This window comes from Theropithecus gelada, chromosome 7b, assembly GCF_003255815.1.
Source record: "Theropithecus gelada isolate Dixy chromosome 7b, Tgel_1.0, whole genome shotgun sequence".
Classification (NCBI taxonomy): Eukaryota; Metazoa; Chordata; class Mammalia; order Primates; family Cercopithecidae; genus Theropithecus; species Theropithecus gelada.
In genome coordinates, this window is record NC_037675.1 from 71,578,672 (window position 1) to 71,597,593 (window position 18,922).

Consider the following 18,922-nt stretch of genomic DNA (forward strand, 5'->3'; position numbering starts at 1 on the left):
GGCCTTCATTTCACTCCTGGATTATACCAAGTGACTGTCCACCCCAGGACCTTTGTACATGCCATTATTCTCATTCATCTTTGAAATGAGGGTTTCTTCTTTGCACTCCCCACCCTTAATAATGCTTTAGATCTCATCCATTAAACAGTGAATGACATAAGAGCAAAGACTGTGTCTCTTCTGTTTATCATGGTATCCTGAGTGGTTAGTAGGTTCTCAGTAACTGTATGTTTTCGGAATGAATAAATGTAGTCACCAAGGAAGCTTCCTCAGATATCAGCCTTCTTTATTTTTTATCTGAATTATAGCCATTTGCTTTGCAAATACATATACATTTCATAGACAAATCCTGACTGGATTTTAGAGGCTATGTGGGACCTCTTTAAATTCCCAAAGCCTGTTCTCAAAGAGAAATTCTCTTCGGGACACAAAACATCAGGGTGCATATTGTCCCCATGAAGACCTCCTTCCCAAAGGGCTGAGGGTGAACTTGGTTTAATCCCTAGAGTGGCAGCCAAGTGCTGAAGCCCACATTCCCCATTAGTCTAGGTGCTGGGGGCATCTCAACAGGTGCTGGGGGCCTCTGCCTCTTTGACCTCACTCAGAGGAGAAGAGGTTATGAGGATGACTGTGGAGGAATAGAGTGGTTGAAGGTGTTCAGCATCCATCTTCAAAGCTTAAGAAAGCTCTTGTCATCAATGATGTGCACAGAGGCTTTCATTCAGAGGTTTGACACTCACCCACCCCAGAGAAATGTGGAGAGAAAAGGATCTTGGCTCCCTACTTTGACCTCTGAAAACCCTGACACTTTGTGGATTCCAATGAGCCCCATGCAGCGACGACAGATGGTAGGCACAGCTGAGCAGCTCTTTCATCAAGTGCCAACCCAATGACAGGGGGTGGCTGCTGTGAGAGCCAACCAATCCCAAGAGGGTGAGTATCTATAGGGGAGGGAAGAGAGCTGGTCTTCCAGAGTAAAAGGACATGGAACATTGGGATGGTAGAATCATCCTGTTGAACAGGGGACTTGGAGTCCTATTTATCTTATGGACCAGGAGAATTAAGGAGGATGACAGTCTTTGTTCTCCTTTGGCCCTGTAGACACTCTGTGGCAACAGGTTTTTCTGGGGAAAGTGCTATCATATGATCAGAATCAGAGGCCAGTTTAAAAAGACTATTCCATGAGAAAATAAATGAACTGAAGGAAAAGATTAAGGAAAACAAGGCAAGGCTAGGCGCCGTGGCTCACACCTGTAATCCCAGCACTTTGGGAGGTTGAGGCAGGTGGATCACTTGAGGTCAGGAGTTCCAGGTCAGCCTGACCAACATGGTGAAACCCCGTCTCTACTAAAAATACAAAATTAGCTGGGCGTGGTGGTGCACGCCTGTAATCCCAGCTACTTAGGAGGCTGAGGCAAGAGAATGGCTTGAACTCGGGAGGCGGAGGTTGCAGTGAGCCAAGATCGCACCATTGCACTCCAGCTTGGGTAACAACAGTGAAACTCCATCTCAAAAACAAAAAAGAAAAAGAAAAGAAGGCAAGGAGGTGAGATGGCTAGTAAATGCATGCAACAAGTTTTTGAAATTGAAGGTGGAAAATGCCCTGTGAATGCCCAGTTCCTCTCTGCAGCCCTGCTAGGAAACGGTTTCTGGCTGAGATGTTAGAGAAAGCAGGAAAATCTCTAATGACCAAGCCAGTGGTCATTTTTTATGCAATTGCCCCTGGCCCAGACACCAACTGAGATAGATTCCAACATCCTGGGGGTCCAGCTCAACCCTTTAGAGACCCAGCTGATCTTCTGTGGTTCCAGAAGGCTATTAACCCCGAGGCATACTCAGGGATATGACTCAACTTGAGACCCTTCCCCCCAAGGACCACCCCAAATCATAAAGATATTAATAACAGTAATTAGCATCTACAAGTGTTTATTGTGTGCATAATGCTGAGTGCTTTCTCATTTAACTTTCATAGCAACCCTATGAGGTTAGTAATATTTTTATACCTATTTTATATTTTGGGAAACTGAGTCTTAGCTAAGTCATTTATTTGAAGTACACAGGAAATAGAACTAGAACTCACAGACAGATGACATAAAGTAAGGTTTTAACCATCCCATTCTACTAAGCTGTACCACTTTGTTGTAGGACATCCATGGCCTCCAATCAGTTTCTAGTCTGATGTGGACTTATAAGTAAGATGACTGTCCCACACCTGTTCAGAGGAGAAACTTGCCGTTTCAATGCCTAGTTCCCAGGCTTACTGGGGTTGTTCTGGCTGCCTGCTGCAGCCTCCCAACAAATATTCTCCTTCTCATCGGTTCTGTTTGACAAACATTGACAAAAGTCTGTGATCTGCTAGACCTGGTATTAGACGCTGGTGGATTAAATGGAAAAAAAAAAAAGAGAGAGACACCGCGTTTGCCCTCAAAGGTACAATCTAGCAGAGGTATACAGATGTACAAATAGACACTTTTATTGTAAAAAGAGGAGGTAGGGCAGAATGATATGGGAATGTGAAGAGGGCACTGAGCCAGCCTGGGGATTCAGGGAGGCGTTCTGAAGGAGGTGATCCCTGAAATGAGACTTCAAGCATGAGTGAGCTTTAGTCAAAAAAAAAAAAAAAAAAAAAGGAAACTGGGAAGGGCATTCGAGTCAAAAAGAACAGCCCAGGCAAAGGCAAAGACATGGAAACATGATGGAAAAGGCTGCTGTGGGCATGGGATTACAAGACATGCAGCATGAGGCAGGAGGCCCAGTAGATGAGGCTAGACAGTAGGGAAAACTTCACTCATGGCAAGCTTTAGATGCCAGGCAGAGAAGACGAGGTTTTATTCTAAGGGCAATGAAAAGCCAATGATAGGATTGTAAACCCAAGAATGACATGGTATGATTTGTCTTTCAGAAATACCAATTTCACCTAAGGGTTTAGGACGGCAGTAAGGTGGCAAGACAGGAGCAGGAAGGTCAGACAGAACTCTATTGCAAACTGAACAGATACAGACAAGCACGGTGGGCCTAGGTAGATTCTGCTCATGATGACCGTCTGTCCTCATGTCACATCCCCCTCTCTCAGCCAAACTGATGCCCTGGCTCAGCCCCCAGCCTCTCATCTCTTTCCCAGATCATCTTCCTAACACCCCTGAGGCCATCTGCAAGGTGTCTGTGTCCTCAGCAGTGGCTCCTGACATCTTTTAATATCACTGGCAAATTTAATTAAAGTCACCGTTCCTCCGCTCTTCCAGATCATTAATAAAACAGTGCCACCAGGACAGACTGAGCAAATTATCCCTCCTGCTATGCCCTCCACTTTCTCCAATGGGAACACTGCTCCGGGCATGTCACCAGCCTGGGTAGAGTTGTACCTCTCTGCTTCTAAATCTGGGCCCCTGCACAGGTGTCATAGCCAATTTACATTAAAGTTTTAGGTCCAGCCAGGCTGCACTGGCTCTGATGTGTCAACCGAGTCCAAGCACACTGCCTATTCTCCTGCACTTCTTCTGCCTCCAGTGGGCGGAAGTCAGTGCAGTCCTGTCCTCGGCAATACTCCTCGAGAGCCACAGGAACGAAGTTTCTGACTCTCTCAAGAGTGGGAAAGATGTGACCTCCGCTGCTTAGGTAGCTTGATTGCCACAACTGGAACTTGTATCCAAGGAGGAAAATAGAATGATATTAAATGTTTTCCTTGCATTATTAATGTTTTGAATCTTCACAGTGAAAGAGGTGATATTATCACCACACCTGTTTTAGAGATGGCAAATGGCAACTCGTAGAGGTTAGGGAATTTCCCCAAGACCCCAGTTAGTAAACAGAAAGGTAAGCATTTGAGTTCTGGCAGTCTACCTCCAGGACACATGGTGTTACCACTGTGCTTGGCATATACCCTAGGTTTGAGGGCCTCTTTGAGCAAAGGCTCAAGGAGGGCAGGCTGAGTCTTTCTAGATATGGAGGCCCCCAACAAGCTTGGAAGCTCTACATAAAGGCAGAGTGGCTCCATGGTAAAGCCCTGGATTTGAAAATGGACAAGAACTTCCTTTCCAGCCTTGCTCAATGAGGTGTGAGACCTTGGGAAGTCAGTGACTGTCTTAAGGCAGCAGCTTCCTCATCCATAAAATGCAGGTTTGGTTAGATGATTGCTATAGTTCCTTCCGGGTTAGATGATCACTATAGTTCCTTCCAGTCGAACATGCTTTGATGACAGGAAAGGAAAAAAGTAAAGGGACACATTTATTTTAGGTGGGCCCAGAGCCACGTGAAAACCAGGTGTGGAATTTAGACTCCCAGAGAGACCTCAGAGGATAAGAGAATAAGCTAGGAAGGGGGTGGTAGGAAGCGGGGACCAGGGAAAAGTCAAGGAGAGCCTACATTCTGGATTTACCAAAAGCCCCTTGGACCAAATCCATTTTTTTTCCCCATTAAGGCCAAACGCTGTGCTAACATTTGCAGTTACAGCCATGAACCACTTCTCCAACCTCTGAGAGTTTATTTTCTGATGAGGGGTGGAGATAAACAAGTAATTATTGTAATAATTGATTACAACTATGTCTTGAAAAGTAATATGATTTTCTTCTGCTGCTCTAAGCGCTCAGGTTGGTGGCTCTACGGCTGCCTCAACCTGTGTGGGCAGTGGCTGCAGTGCAGCAGGGCTTTTAATGTAGAGAATGTTGCAGTCATATGTGAGATAATATTATACTGTTCTTGCTTCTCTGATCTCAGGCAATTGTCATATTTTGCCTTCTCTGAAGTTTCTCAGACCTTTAATGACTTCCGAACCATCTGACAGTTTCATGTAACCCTGCTGACATTCTCCCAAGTACTACTACACAAGAGAAAAGAAAGCTTCCTAGACAGACCAGGGCATCAGCAGGCCTCCATCTCCTCATGCTTTATATGGACCAAGGACTTTTAAAAAGTGATGACAGCAATGATCATATATATTTATCAGGCAGCTACTCTATAGCCACACTGCTCTAGGCACTTTTATATCTGTTATTTAACACCTCACAACCCCACCATGAGACATGTCTTGTTACCTGTTTTAGAAAAGAGGATACAGGGGCCTCAAAGATTCATAATTTACCCAAGGTCCATTAGCTGACCAAGTAGCAAAGAGGGGCTATGAAACTTGGTATGTCAAATGCTAACGTCTGCTTTTAAGCTCCAGGGGATGAAAGGGATGGTGGAAGAGTAGGCTAGGAATCAAGATCCCTTAGGTCAAGAACTTCAGGCTCCAGAAAGTTCTGTGTCTTCTGGGAAGCCTTCCCTGAAAATGTGTCTTCCCCCCTTTTTTTTTTTGAGAAGGAGTCTCACTCTGTCGGCCAGGCTGGAGTGTAGTGGCACAATCTCAGCTCACTGCAACCTCTGCCTCCCAGGATCAAGTGATTCTCCTGCCTCAGCCTCCCAAGTAGTTGGGATGACAGGTGTGCACCACCACACCCAGCTAATTTTTGTATTTTTAGTAGAGGCATGGTTTTACCATGTTGGCCAAGCTGGTCTCGAACTCCTGACCTCAAGTGATCCACCCACCTCAGCCTCCCAAAGGGGAAGCTTTTTTGTTTGTAACAATGAATTGTCACACTCTGTGAAACTCTATTGATAGGACTAAGAGGTTGAACTTGATCTCTGATACGCTCTCTGCCTCTAAAATTCTATGATTCAAACATGCCTGAAATGTGCTAGACTTGTGTAAACCAGAGGACTTTGCTCTCTGCAAATCCTTGACAGATCTGGGGAGTTACAAACACTGAGAGTGGGCCAGAAAGCTAGGAAGAGAGAGGGCTTAGCTCAGCTTAATTTAAGTTTTGTTTTTCCCATGGCTGGATCTACATCTGCATTTAAGTCATCCTCCAGTTGGAGACAGTGATGGAACCAGGATCACATTCTAGAGATGGCTGTACATCTGAATAATCATGGAGTTCTAAAAAATACAGACATCTGGATCCTACTCCAGACCTAAGTTTTGAACTCTCTGGAAGAGGAGCCTAAATATTTATGTTTTTGAAAAGTTCCTTAGTTGATTTTAAGATACAGACAAGGTTGAAAATCCTGGGAGAGAAGAGAAGGAACCTCACCTGACTATGACATTTGCATCCCAGAAATTCCAGCCATTAGAGACTTTCTTTGGACTGGGAGAAGGACTTACAGCAGATCATGCGCTGACTCACAAATGGGTACCACAAGACATTTCTATGTTCTGGACAAACATCTCACCTTCTTGAAATCTCACTTCCTTTCATACCCTGCCAAGAATAGTCAGCATCAATTCTCTACCCACATAAGCAGATTTTCCCTTTGTCTTTCCCTAAACTTGCTGTCTACTTGGTTTATACTTGTACTGATGAAATATAAAAGATCCATAATTCCCTTGTCTTTGTAGGAAAATGATGCTATTCATCCATTTTCAGCAAGTTGTATTTCTAAATATTTTTCCTTTCAGTGATAATAGCTTAGGTCTACTTCTTCACACTTCCTCATGGCCTCTTTGTTCATTCACTCGCTTACTCATTTATTCATTCATGCATGCATGCATGCATTTGTATGAAACCCAGCTTATGTGACACAGGCTGACTTTCACTGAATTATGCTGAGAAGGTTAATTTGTTCCAAACTCATTTTTTTCCCACACACTCAAAAAAGTTAGAATATAAGTTCCAAGAGGGTAGAAATTTTTATCTGATATTTCTGTACCCCCAGTGCCTAAATCAGTGCCTGGCATATCGTAGATGCTCAGTATATATTTATTGAATGAATGAGTACATCGAATGAATGTGCAAAAATAGAAGGGATAATATCCAGTGATTTCTCCCATCTTTGGCAGTGTTCAAATTGGAGGCTGGAGAACCATCTGTCAGGGATGCTGTGAGCACGGTTTTCTGAATTTGAGTAATATGAATAAAATATAATCCCTCTAGAGAAGCACACACTTCACTGGAGAACACTGACAGAAAACCAAATAATTACAACGAAACAAGTACCAGATTTAGAAGCATGTGCAACGTGCCAAGAGATCACAAGAAAGGAAGGTATAGCACTGCTTGGGATCACTGGGGCCGGCTGCATGAACCAGCTAACATTAGATCTAGGATTTAATGAATGAACAGGAGTTAACTGGGTGGAAGCCAATGCATCTCAAACAAAGGCCATAGGAAGCCCATGCTAAAGGGCATGGAAGCCTGAACAAGCAGTGTCTGTTTCCAGAAGGATGAGCAGTATGGCTGAAAGACTTGAGAGAAGCTGTGGAGATAAGTGAGGAATCGCTGGTAAGAGGCCTTGTGTGCCTGGCCAAGGAATGTGGGCATTCTCTTGGAGGCAATAAGGAAACACTGAAGGTTTTTAGTCATAGGAGGGACAAGATCAATGTTTTTCTTTTGGATAGGCAACCTAGAGTGATGACAGTGTGGGAACAGGATAGGTGAATGAAAGCGGAGCAAGACTGGAGGCAAGAAGACCAGTCCAGACTCTCCCAGGACTGGGGTGAGAGGCAATGGAGACCTGAACCAAGGCAGTGGGAGAAGGGCTGCTGGGGAAGGCTTGGATTTCAGAGGCACTGAAAGGAGAATCCATGTAAGTTGGAGACCAATAGAAACAGAAGATGATGGTAAAGAGGAATGAAGAGGCCTAGCAAGGACCACACCACATCAGGCCCCTTCCTCCACTGGCCCTGCAAAGTTCATCCTGATCCTGAGATCTCTAGGCCCCAAGGAATGGAAACTGAAGGAATCAACACGAAACCATCCAACTTAGATATCTTCTTAGTTTTAGGACTTCCTGTAACTGTGGGACAAATGGAACCCAACCAAGGCCTTAGAGTGTTCCTCAGTCTAGTTGAGGGAATAACCATTTGTGGATTCAGTAGACCAGACAGTGATACATTCTGGAGATGCACTGATGAAGCAGGTCTGGTCACCCCTCTGGAGTGACACACAGAAAGGTATATGAGATCAGTATCTAAATGTGAGCAAAGGGTTTGGGGATTTATGAACACTGCCTAACGGTTGTGGAGTTAGACATCTCAGATCTGTTTCAAATGACTGCACAGTTCCACACAGGAAAAAATGAACCCATGGAACATATTGCTCCTAAGAAATAGTGCTAGCTAGAAAGATAAGAATTACTTGTAAAAGATCCAAAATATTGAGATTAACTTCAAGTTAATTTAGAGTAGCTACAAGAAAGCCTGATGCTGTTCGTTGATTCATGAACGAAAGTATTTGTCGAGCACTGTGATGTGCCCATCACAGTTGTAGGTTCTTTGAAGATCATTTCTGCCTGGATGCATTCTCAAATTTATTGAGTGCCAAATATGTGTCACGTTCCATTCTAGCTGCTGGAGATTTAATATTTAATATTACATCTCTCACCTGGACTACTGCAACAGCTACCAACCTTGTTCCACCCCTTATAATCTACGCTCCACAAAATAGCCAGAAAGTCTCTTTAAAATGTAAATCAGATAGATCATGCCATTCTTTGTATCCTCTCTCTTTCTGTGGCACCCCACCTCCTACTGACTTCTCGTCTAGCTTCTAACTCGCTGATCTTTCAAATCTCCTACCATTTTGTTTTGCTCCATCCATACTCCACTCCAACCTAGATGAAATACTTGGAAGTTTCTAGAACAGGCAAGCATGTGTCTTAGGACTTTTGCATCTACTGTTCTCTCTACTTGGAACAACCTTACCCTAAATATCCACAGAGGTCACTTTTAAGTTTCATTCAGGCTGTAGATACCCCTCTCTGAGAGACTTTCCCCCACCCATCTTATCTAAAGGTAATCTTCCCCTCCAGTACTCTCTTGTAACATCACTTTTCATTTTCTTTATAGCCCATATGCACTTGATGAAATCATCCTTGTTTTTGTTTGCTTGTTTACTAGTTTATCATCGAATATATACTCCATAGTAGCAGGAATCTCATCCCTTTTGTTCACCACAGTATTCCCAGTGCCTTGGCTAGTGCTGGCAGAGGGAGTACTCAGTAAGTATTTGTTGAATGGATGCAAAATGACTCTACAGGAGTTTTCATTAAGTGATTCTGGAAAGATGCATCTAGGAAGAGACTTCAGACTTCCTGGCAAGCCTTATGGTTAAAGCCAATGACCTCAGAGTGCAGATAGTTTTGTTCATTCTCAAGAACTAGTGGGACCACATAATGTTTGGACAAAAGTCATGAGTCTAATTCTAAACACAACCTCCTCTCCCAATCCTAGTCCTCTCATTGGCACCTCACTTTTCCTTCAGAGTATGGCATAATGATAATCGGCATTTATACTGCATCATTCATTCAATAAATATTAAGCAATGCTATTTGCCAGGGGTTTACAAAGACCTTCTCACTCACAGGATCTTATTTAATCCTTCTTGTGAGGATGATCACACAGAAGAAGAAATTGGGGCTCAGTTTATTGCTGAGTGTTTCTATGCCAATAAATAATGGAGCCAGAACCAAACTTTTGTGCTCTGAATGCCAGATGTCTCCTTTCAGCAGGCTGAAGGAGTGTGTTATGTCGGGAAGGGCCAAGAGAAAGCATCCCCTGCAACTGAAAGGAAGTCAGGGCTGGAGTTAGAGGAGCAAGAAACCCAGGGCAGCCTCAGGTAGACATTGTTCCTGCCCTTCCCTGTTGCCAAGAGAGAACCACCTGGGCTCTCTCTTTTGAGGTTACCCATGGGGGAGGCTGACATCTTCTGCCTTGTTGCAAAGCCATCAAGGGATGCTGGTGATCAGCCTCCTTTATGTACATAGTTCTCATACTATTCTCCAGAAGCCAGATGTATTTTAATGCCATTTAACTTATTTTAATTTTTTAAATGTTGAAATATGGAATTAAATCATATCATTGCCTGACTGAAGAACAAATAAAACCTGGCAAGCAGTCAAAGTCATCTCTCTGAGACAAGTCTGGGTAGTTCTCTTGTATAATCAACTCTAGGGATGCTCTGGGCCCTCCTGTTACAAGGGGGTGCTAGGAGCAGATTCCTCAGACTCCCAGGAGATCTAGCTACTGTCTTCACAGATGTGCTCTCCCCTAATGATTTCCCCTTGAGGTTGATTCCTCTATTAGTTTCTTTTCAGGGGCGAAAAGGCACTGGCTCAAGAGGATTCTTCCTGTCTCACTGGGGAGGGAGTACGATGGTATGTTTGTGGTAGGTGGAGCATCTGGAAAGTTGCTGAGCAGAGTGGTTTTACTAGACTCTCAGCAGAACCTACATGGCTCTAAACACATCTTTTCTGGGGGCTCTATGAAAGGCAGAAGTGCAGGAGTTGAGATAGGATGTCTGGAACATTTGGGAGCCTAGAGCACTACTAATCATTCTGAGAATGCCCTAGAATACTGCAGTGGGAGCTGACTGGTGACTGCACATTGAGGAGTGCCAACCTGGGGCCTTTGGGGCACTCTAACCAATTTAGGGCAGCTTACAGGCTGGACAGCTGAGTTGACTGGCCAAGTTGATCTCTAGATAGACTCAATGTGATAACAGATACACTAGAGGTTTCAAGTTACAGTTGGAAGTTTCTGAAATGAAAGATACTGTCAGCACTGAAAGTATTCTCAGCAGTAGACAATCTGTATGCTATGAAACAAGACTCACAGAATACAGAATTGTCAGGTCAGGGAGGAGCATAAAAGTCAACACATCCAACACAAATTCTTTTGATGGATAAGGAATCCAAGGCCCAGAGAGCAGAGGTGAGTCTCACCTGTGGTTGTCAGAAGTGACAAGAATTAGAACATAACCTTTCATCACCAATTCGTTGCCTCCTCTGTTACACCATTTTCCTGTCCCTGGTTTGAATTTTGACTCCACCATTGTCTTATTTTTGGAAATAGTATAGATCCCCTTTCTTGACCTTGTTTCACCTGCTTCATGGGTGAGGGAGTATATTCACTCCATTTTTTCATTGAACACCTACTGTATTTCAGGCATCATGTGACATAGAGTGGGAGACAGAAAAAGCACTTGCTCCGGGAGGGATGGTAAGCCGCATGCAAAAAAAAAAAAAAGCATTTCAGAAAGTGTAAAGGGCTAATGAAAAACAGATGTCACGTTATTAAAATTCACAGGAGGAAGGGACAGCTTCTCCATAAAGCCTTCCCATCAGGAAGAGGCATTTGAATTGAACACTGACGAACAAGCAGAAGTCTTAGGGGAAGGTAAACTGTGAACAAATGCACAAAGGCAGAAAGGGCAAGGGAACTGTAAAAAGTGAGGCTAGATATGGAGTGGGGCACCAGCCCATACAGGGCCTTGAATACAATGAACTGCAAAAAATGGAATGCCCTTCAAAGTTTTTTGTGCAGAAAAGTGGTAAGTTTACAAAGGCATTTTAGGAGGTGAATCTTGTAACTGATTAAAATGAATTGAAAGAGGGAAAGGTTGAAGTTGGGAAGATGGCAGAAAGCTGTTTTTTACAGTATAATAATAGTAACTACTTCGCACAGCCATGGTAAGGACTAAATGGGAAAATCAAGGTAAAGCACTTTGCAACAGAGTAGCTGACAGATGGTAAACGCACACATATTATTATTATTTTTATACGAGAGGTGATAAAATCTGCACTTGAGTCGTGGTGTTTGAGATGAAGAAGAGGGGCACAGGCTTATAAAATACATCAAGCAATACTTGGGGAACAAGGGAGATGAGTTCAAAGATAAACTTGGAGGTTTCAAGTCAGGGTGACTGGAAGTTTGTTGGTGCCATCAAGAGAAAGTGGGAAGTCAGGAGGAGAAGCTGCTAAGGACAAAGATGATGTCAGGTTAGTAAAAATTCAGGAGGAGTTAACAGGACATCTTGTTGGAGATATTTCCAGCCATGTGGAAATCAAGACAAGAAACAAGACATCCGGCTTGGAGAGCTAGTCACAGACTCTGGGAGCTATCCACACTGCAGTAACAGCACAAACCATTCAGGGAGACTGCCAAGGGATAATGGAGAAAGGAAAAATTGGGAGAGAGGAGAGAATCTTGGAGTGGAAGTGGAAGAGGGGCCATGTAGAGGTAGTGAGACCTATAGAGCTCTGTGTGAAAGAAGTCAAAAGAGGAAAGACTTAAGGAGCTAATTGTCAATATTAGCTCTGATGCAGGGAGGGAGAGAGACAGAGAAAGAAAGAGGGAGGACAGCAGGCAGCTATTTGGAATAAGTCATTATATTTTGGGGAATGAGAAGTCCTTGGTGGATGAGAGTTGGGAAGAAGGTGGAGAAAAGTGGGAAGTGAGTGGATGAATGGTGAGAAAATAGGGACAAATGATCAAAATTTCAAGAGTTTGTTGAAGGCATGATGGGGAAAGAGTATAATGGGGAAAAGGAATTAGAGAAGTGATACTCTTTTTAAGATGGGGTTTGTGGAGGGAGAGCATTCTGTATTGAAGGAGAAAGACACTTCAGATAAGAGATGGAACTGGGGCAGTTTACCAAAGTAGGGCAAGGGTGAGCTCCTGGGCACTGCAGGAAATGAAGCATTTTGTTTTTGTTTTTTGTTTGTTTTTTACTCTAAGATTAGTGACAGGGAAGGATGAGGAACCCAGTGGAGAAATCAGGGTGCAAAGGAAGAATGCTGACCAAGCTCACACTGTTTGGTTTCATTCTTTTGGACTTTGAGGTCCTCTCCTGTTGAGTGATTTGGAAATTATTACATGGAAGCCATGGCAGGAGCACAGCTTCTGGTCCCACTTCCAGATCTAGTCCCGACATGACCCAGCATTCCTGAACACAACTAGGAAAGCCCTATTTGTCATTCCAAATATCAAGGCAGTAAATGCTATTTGGTCTGTTCCAAATTATATATAGATGAAACAGAGCTGTTTTCTTCTTAGTAGATGTGATTCTGTATGCCATATCCAAGTACCCTGGATTCTAGAATTAGCTTTTATTCACTCACCATATTATTTTTAAATACCCATGTACATACACATGTGAGTCTCCTATCTAGATGTCTTGCTCTATAGTCTCCATGGACCTAAATTCTTACCCTTCCAGGCTCCTTCTTCAGGCCTGTCTCAGCCTTCACGGATCTCTCCATCTCAAATCTTTGAGAGTTTGCTTTGCTCTGCAGTTCAGTTGGCCAGGAAATATGTCTTACACTCTGTGGAGCCCTTTCTCTTTTCCCCTAAGCCATCTGCCCAGTGTTGAGTTTAGAGGGCCCATTCAAAACACTAAGGAACAACCAAACATAAACCAATCTCATTAGAGAAAATTAGTGAAACGCTTTCCTGGAAGGGTATCTCTGGTTTGTGTGGAGTCCTAATTAGGGAAAAGAGGTCAGGCTGGCAGGACCAGGGGAAAGCAAAAAGAGAAAGCAGATAAGCTGTAAGTCTGCCTTTTTTTATGGTCCAGGACACATAGCCCTCCTGCGCAAATAACTCACAATCTTCCTGTACCCAGCTATCACCAGACCATTGGCTGATAGAAAAGTGCAAGTTAACTCACTGTAACCTTGGCATTATCAGTACTGCACATAGCTCTCTCCAGCACAAGCCCCATCCTATAAGTCCCCAGCAAGCCTTTGTCCCCTTGCAGTCAGCTCCTTCTTCTCTTGCTGACCTGCCTGTTGCTTCCTTGCAATCTATCCTCATACTTTCTCTAATAAATCTGACTTTTTTTTTTTTTAACCTACAACTGTCTTGGTAAATTCTTTTTACCTCCCATGCGACACTGCCCCAAGTAGTCGCTACCCGTGACAGTCTGTGCATTGAAACAGAAAGAGGAAACCCCTGCCCTCACCTTCATAGGCTGCCAGGACCATACACCTGGGTTTCTATACAGTTCCTCTTTACCTGCCTCTCTCTCCTACGTTCCAGTTTCAGTACACTATCTAAAATGCAAGTCTGACTTTTCAAATCAGTAGTCAACATTTTCCTAACCCTGCATTGGAAATTCAGTGGAAATTCTTAGCATGGAGTACAAGCCCTTCAAGGTTTGACCCCTATGCCTTCTCCAGACTCAACTCCCCTGCATTTTAATCTCTGTCTTCAGTCATTTGGAAGAGCTCTTATCTATGTTAGGTCTTTACATACTAATCCCTTCACTCATAACACTTTCTCCCTCCACTTTCCTCTCCTCTTTTCTTCCTCTCCTCTTTTCTTTCACCAAAGCTAACTCCTACCCATCCTCCCTTTCTGGGCTTAGCTATCCCTACAAGTCCTCATTAAGCCCCTAGGAAGAGGTGCTCCTCCTATATGCTTCCATTATCATGGGGTTTACCCTCTACTGGCAGAAATCACTTTATACAGTAATTGTCCATTCACTAGTTGGTCATCCTTGCTGGAATGTGTGTTTATGAGGAAAGAGGCCATTCTATTTTATTTGCCTCTCTACTTAGCACATGCCTGGCAGAGTAGGTGGCTGTTGAATATTTATTGAATAAATGGCTAGCTGAGTGAATAAACGAATGCTTTTTCTTTTGGAGTCCAGTGTTTTTCTGAGCCTCATCACATATTTGAATCTCTTAGGCAAAGCAACCAAGCTTAAGTGAAGGAGGTTATTCCTTTTTTTAAATTATTTTTTTGAGATAGAGTCTCGCTCTGTCACCCAGGCTAGAGTGCAGTGGCGCGATCTCGGCTCACTGCAACCTCTGCCTCCTGGGTTTAAGCAATTCTCCTGCCTCAGCCTCCCGAGTAACTGGGATTACAGGTGCCTGCCACCATGCCCAGCTAATTTTTGTATTTTTAGTAGAGACGGGGTTTCACCATGTTGGCCAGGCTGGTCTTGAACTCCTGAACTAGTGATCCACCTGCCTCGGCCTCCCAAAGTGCTGGGATTACAGGCGTGAGCCACCGCGCCCGGCCTATTCCTTTCTTTTTATCTAATCTCAATAGTTTGAAAAGAAGTCCAGATGTGTGACACATTTCCCAAATCCTGATCATGGGCAATGACTGAAGCATGAAGGCTGGGGAACATGCCCACTACCAGTGCCCATAAACAATACTAACAACTGTGCCCAGAGAATGCAAAAGGAACCACCCTTCACAGGCACAGGGCAGGGCTGGGGGAAGAGGACAACCTATCAGCTTTAGGGTCCCATCTCTTGGAGGAGCACAGGGCATGGAAATAGTTTTAACAGGGTCAGTTCAGTAACCATATTCTCTCTTCTCCTACCAGGAAGCTGTAGGTGGCAGTGTAAAGGAGAGCTCAGAAGAGCAGGAACAGAGAAGGAAAGAATGTAATTATTCCTCCAATTCCACTCACTCAACCAACATTTACTGGGTACCTATCCTATGCCAGGCACAGTGCTAGGCCTTTGGGACACAGTTTCCTCCCTTTGTGGAGTCTGTTGTCTAGAGGTGTGCCTGGCATTACTTAATCACATACATAAATTTAATGTGCATCTTTAAATTACTTCAAAAATATAACTTCAGATTATGAGTGTTTATGAGGAAAGGGTCCATTCTATTTTATTTGCCTCTGGACTTAGCACATGCCTGACAGAGTAGGTGGCTGTTGAACATTTATTGAATAAATGGCTAACTGAATGAATAAACAAATACTTTTCTTTTGGAATCCAATGGACTCCATGGCCAAATATGGCTTGGCTGTGTCCCCATCCAAATCTCATCTTGAATTGTAGTTCCTATAATCCCTACGTGTCCTGGGAGGAAGCCAGGGAGGTAATTGGATCATGGAGGCAGTTACCCCCATGCTGCTGTTCTTGTGATAGTGAGTTCTCACAAGATCTGATGGCTTAACAAGGGGCTTTTCCCCTCTTTTCGGCACTTCTCTTTGCTGCCGCCGTGTGAAGAAGGACGTGTTTTCTTCCCCTTCCACCATGATTGTAAATTTCCTGAGGCCTCCCCAGCCCTGTGGAACTGTGAGTCCATTAAATCTCTTTCCTTTGTAAAGTACCTGGGTATGTCTTTATTACCAGTGTAAGAACGGACTAATACAGATGTATAATATGCAGGGATCTGGCCTCGTCAGGGAGGATATGAAAGTCTTCCTTGAGGAAGTAACTAGTGAGCTGAGAGTGAAGCTTGAGTAGGAGTACTTTAGGAGTATGTTGGGAGAAAAAGAAAGGATTCCAAGTGGAGGAAACTGCATGAATGGCCTTCCCTTCTCCATCAAGTTAAAGAAAGAACCACTTCAACCAAGTTCAGTTCTATAGGCCTTATCTGCTTCTTCTCAACCCAGTATCTACATTTTATTTAAAGAAAAAGGAGGCTACAAAGTGGACTTGTATGAGGGGACTGCTGCTGGGCATTGTAGATTGCAATGAGGGGCTGGGTGATCAGTCCACATCTAGTTACCCTAAGCTCTGACCATCAGCCATCCTCCTTTGGAGACCTGCAATGCATGAAGGGGCAGGTTCCTCTCAAACTTGGATCCAGCCAGTGACGCCAGCAAAAAGAAGCCCCGGCAGGAGGCCAAGAGCCCATAAAGGGTGAACTGATCCCCCTATTTCAGGAAGAGCATGGCGCAGCAGCTATATTTGAAAATCGAGGTAAACAAGAGCTCAGCTCAAGTGGATGGGGCACGACAGCTGTGGAAGATTAATCACACGCCGCTGCAAGTCACCGGGTCGCCAGGGGCCGAGGAGGCTTCCCTTTTGGTGCCCCACCAGAAGGCCGGATGTGTTCCTATCACGTACCCACATTCCACCCTTCTCAACTCCCTCCTCCCCCCACCCCCTTCGGGTGTTTCTTGACCACCCAGGAGCTTGGCGGTGCCTGCTGCAGTCTACGTTTCTGATAAATTGAAACCAATTTCAATTCTTCTGCCCGGGAGACCTAACCGCCGAATGCGTTCAGAGGTTTGTTTATTAATCGCCAGGAAAGGAGAGAGAGAAGAGAGAGAAAGGGGAAAGGGGGAGAGAAGAGAAGAGAAGGGTGGGGGTGGGGGGCGAGGAGAGAGAGAGACAGAGAGAGAGAGAGAGAGAGAGAGAGAGAAACAAGCTGCGATGAGCAGGTAAATTTATGGTACTGCATTAAAGGCATTTCTTCTATTTAACCCCACCCCGCCACCACCACCACTACCACACGGTTAAACATAAAACACAGTGAATTAAGACGAAAAACTGCTTTTTCCCCTGGAGCAAATTGCTTTCATCATCTCTCCCAGTGGCTCGGGTCCTCTGGGCAGGTCAGCCAGGGCCTGCAGGAGCAGCAGCGCTAGCCTCTGAATGAGGGCTTTGGCTGTGTGTGTGTGTGTGTGTGTGTGTGTGTGTGTGTGTGTGAGAGAGAGAGAGAGAGAGCGTGTGTGTGTGTGTGTGTGTGCGCGCGCGTGTGTGTGTTGGGGGTTCGGGGGAAGGTTAGTTATATATTTCGATTCTTTCCACCGAGCCCCAGACCACGCACACCACCAGGGGCTGGAGAGTGCAGGACTTGAGAAACCCTCCTTCTTCCCCGCCCCCTTGGCCCCAGCTGTCGGTGCGCTGGGGCTGCAGCTCCCGACCCGCGGCGGTGGAGTCCCGAGATTGGGGTGAGCGCGTGCGTGCGTATGTGCACGCGGGCGCGCGCGGAGTGGATAACCAGCTCCCCTGCTAGCCCCCAAACCCGGCGGACACTCACAGCACCAGAAGCACAACACGCCCTGGTCCAGGCGGCACACATATGCCCACATGCATCCAGCACACAACACAGCAGTCAGTCTCCCCAAACAGCACCCGCTACCAACCCAACATGCTCACGATCCGACTGTAAGCATCTGCCCAGGCATCTATCTCTCTCTGCCCCTCCCCACCCGGCGGCACCCTCCCGTGGACACCCACTCTGCCAGATCTGCCCCCCCAACACCGCATACACAATGTACACTTTCCAGGGCACCCTCCCCCCACTTCTCTTGGCACTAAATCCACAGGAAGGTGGTTCATATGAATGATCTTGAGAAATAACTTAACCCCGTTATTCACAATCAGGGATCCTCTTAGGGGCATCCCAAGCCCCCCAACCTCTACCTCCCATGGCTCGGCTGCCCGCTAAGGGGGAAGGGCAGGAGGCTCACCCCATTACTCACCGTTTCCTCTCGGCCTCCCGAGCGGAGTGGGCAAGTGAGGGGGGTGAGGAAGGTACGTGATGCCCCCGCCACCGGGCGCCTCACCGGCCGCAGCGGCTCATCGCCCCCGCGGGCTGCCCGCCGGCCGCAGCCGCGTCCGGGGCATGTCAGTCCGCCACCGCCCGCCCGCCGGGGTTCGTGGGCTCGCAGCTGTCAGGGAGCTGCCGGGCAGCGCATTTGGAGCGCGGGGTCTAGGCGGGCGGGTGTCTGGGGCCAGGGCGAGGGGCCCCGGGAGGGGTCCTTCCGCGCGGATTTCAGAAAGAGGGAAACCCCTACCCAGAGCGGGGGCTGGAATATACGCCCGGGAGAGGCCCGGAGTCCCGGCCGCGGGCGGCGGGGAATTCCTGCCGGGAGGGGCAGCAAGGCGAGCAGCCCGGCGCGCCCTGGCGGCTCCGAGGGACCCGGGCTCGGGCTTGCGGTCGCGTCGCCTGGGCTTTCCCGGGGCTGGGAGCGCGCCGGCTCTCCGCCTTGCACGCTGTCACCGCGGGAGACGTCTCGGCCTCGCCGCGCACAGAGGGGACGCGCGGAGAGGCTGGTTTCTGGGCGAGCGGAGAGCTTTGCCCATTAAGCTGCCGCAAGAAGCCAAATCAAAAAGCCAATCTCCAAGCCTCCAAACGGAACGTCACCCTATCAGCTGGGAGAGAGCGCCGCACCGAATGACAAGCCGTGCATATTTATCCTCACGCGCCGAAGGGAGACTCTCAGAACGCTCCTCGACCGGCAACGAGGAAGTCGAGCCCGCATCCCGCAACCCGTATCCAGAGCCCCCGAGGGCCAATTCAGATCGAACCCCTGCGCCGCGTCCACCCACCCCAGTCGTTGGAGCCTGGTGCCCGCGCCTCTCCGCCGGCAGCACATCAAAACGGCGGCGCCTCCTGACCTGGATTCCGCCGAGTTGGGAGCTCCAGGCAGCAGGCGGGCGCGCGGCACCGGCTTTCCCCTTG

General features: G+C 46.3%; 1 protein-coding gene across 4 annotated transcripts in view; it reads right to left on the reverse strand.

Moving 5' to 3' along the window:
• Window positions 1–18,628, reverse strand: part of SLC8A3 (solute carrier family 8 member A3) — a 140,528-nt gene extending 121,900 nt beyond the window's left edge. For all 4 annotated transcript variants that reach the window (XM_025391866.1, XM_025391865.1, XM_025391863.1 and 1 more), the window contains exon 1: window positions 17,940–18,628. The gene's annotated coding sequence lies outside the window, so the exon portion shown is untranslated. The remainder of the gene's footprint in view (window positions 1–17,939) is intronic.
• Between the last annotated feature and the right edge of the window lie 294 nt (window positions 18,629–18,922).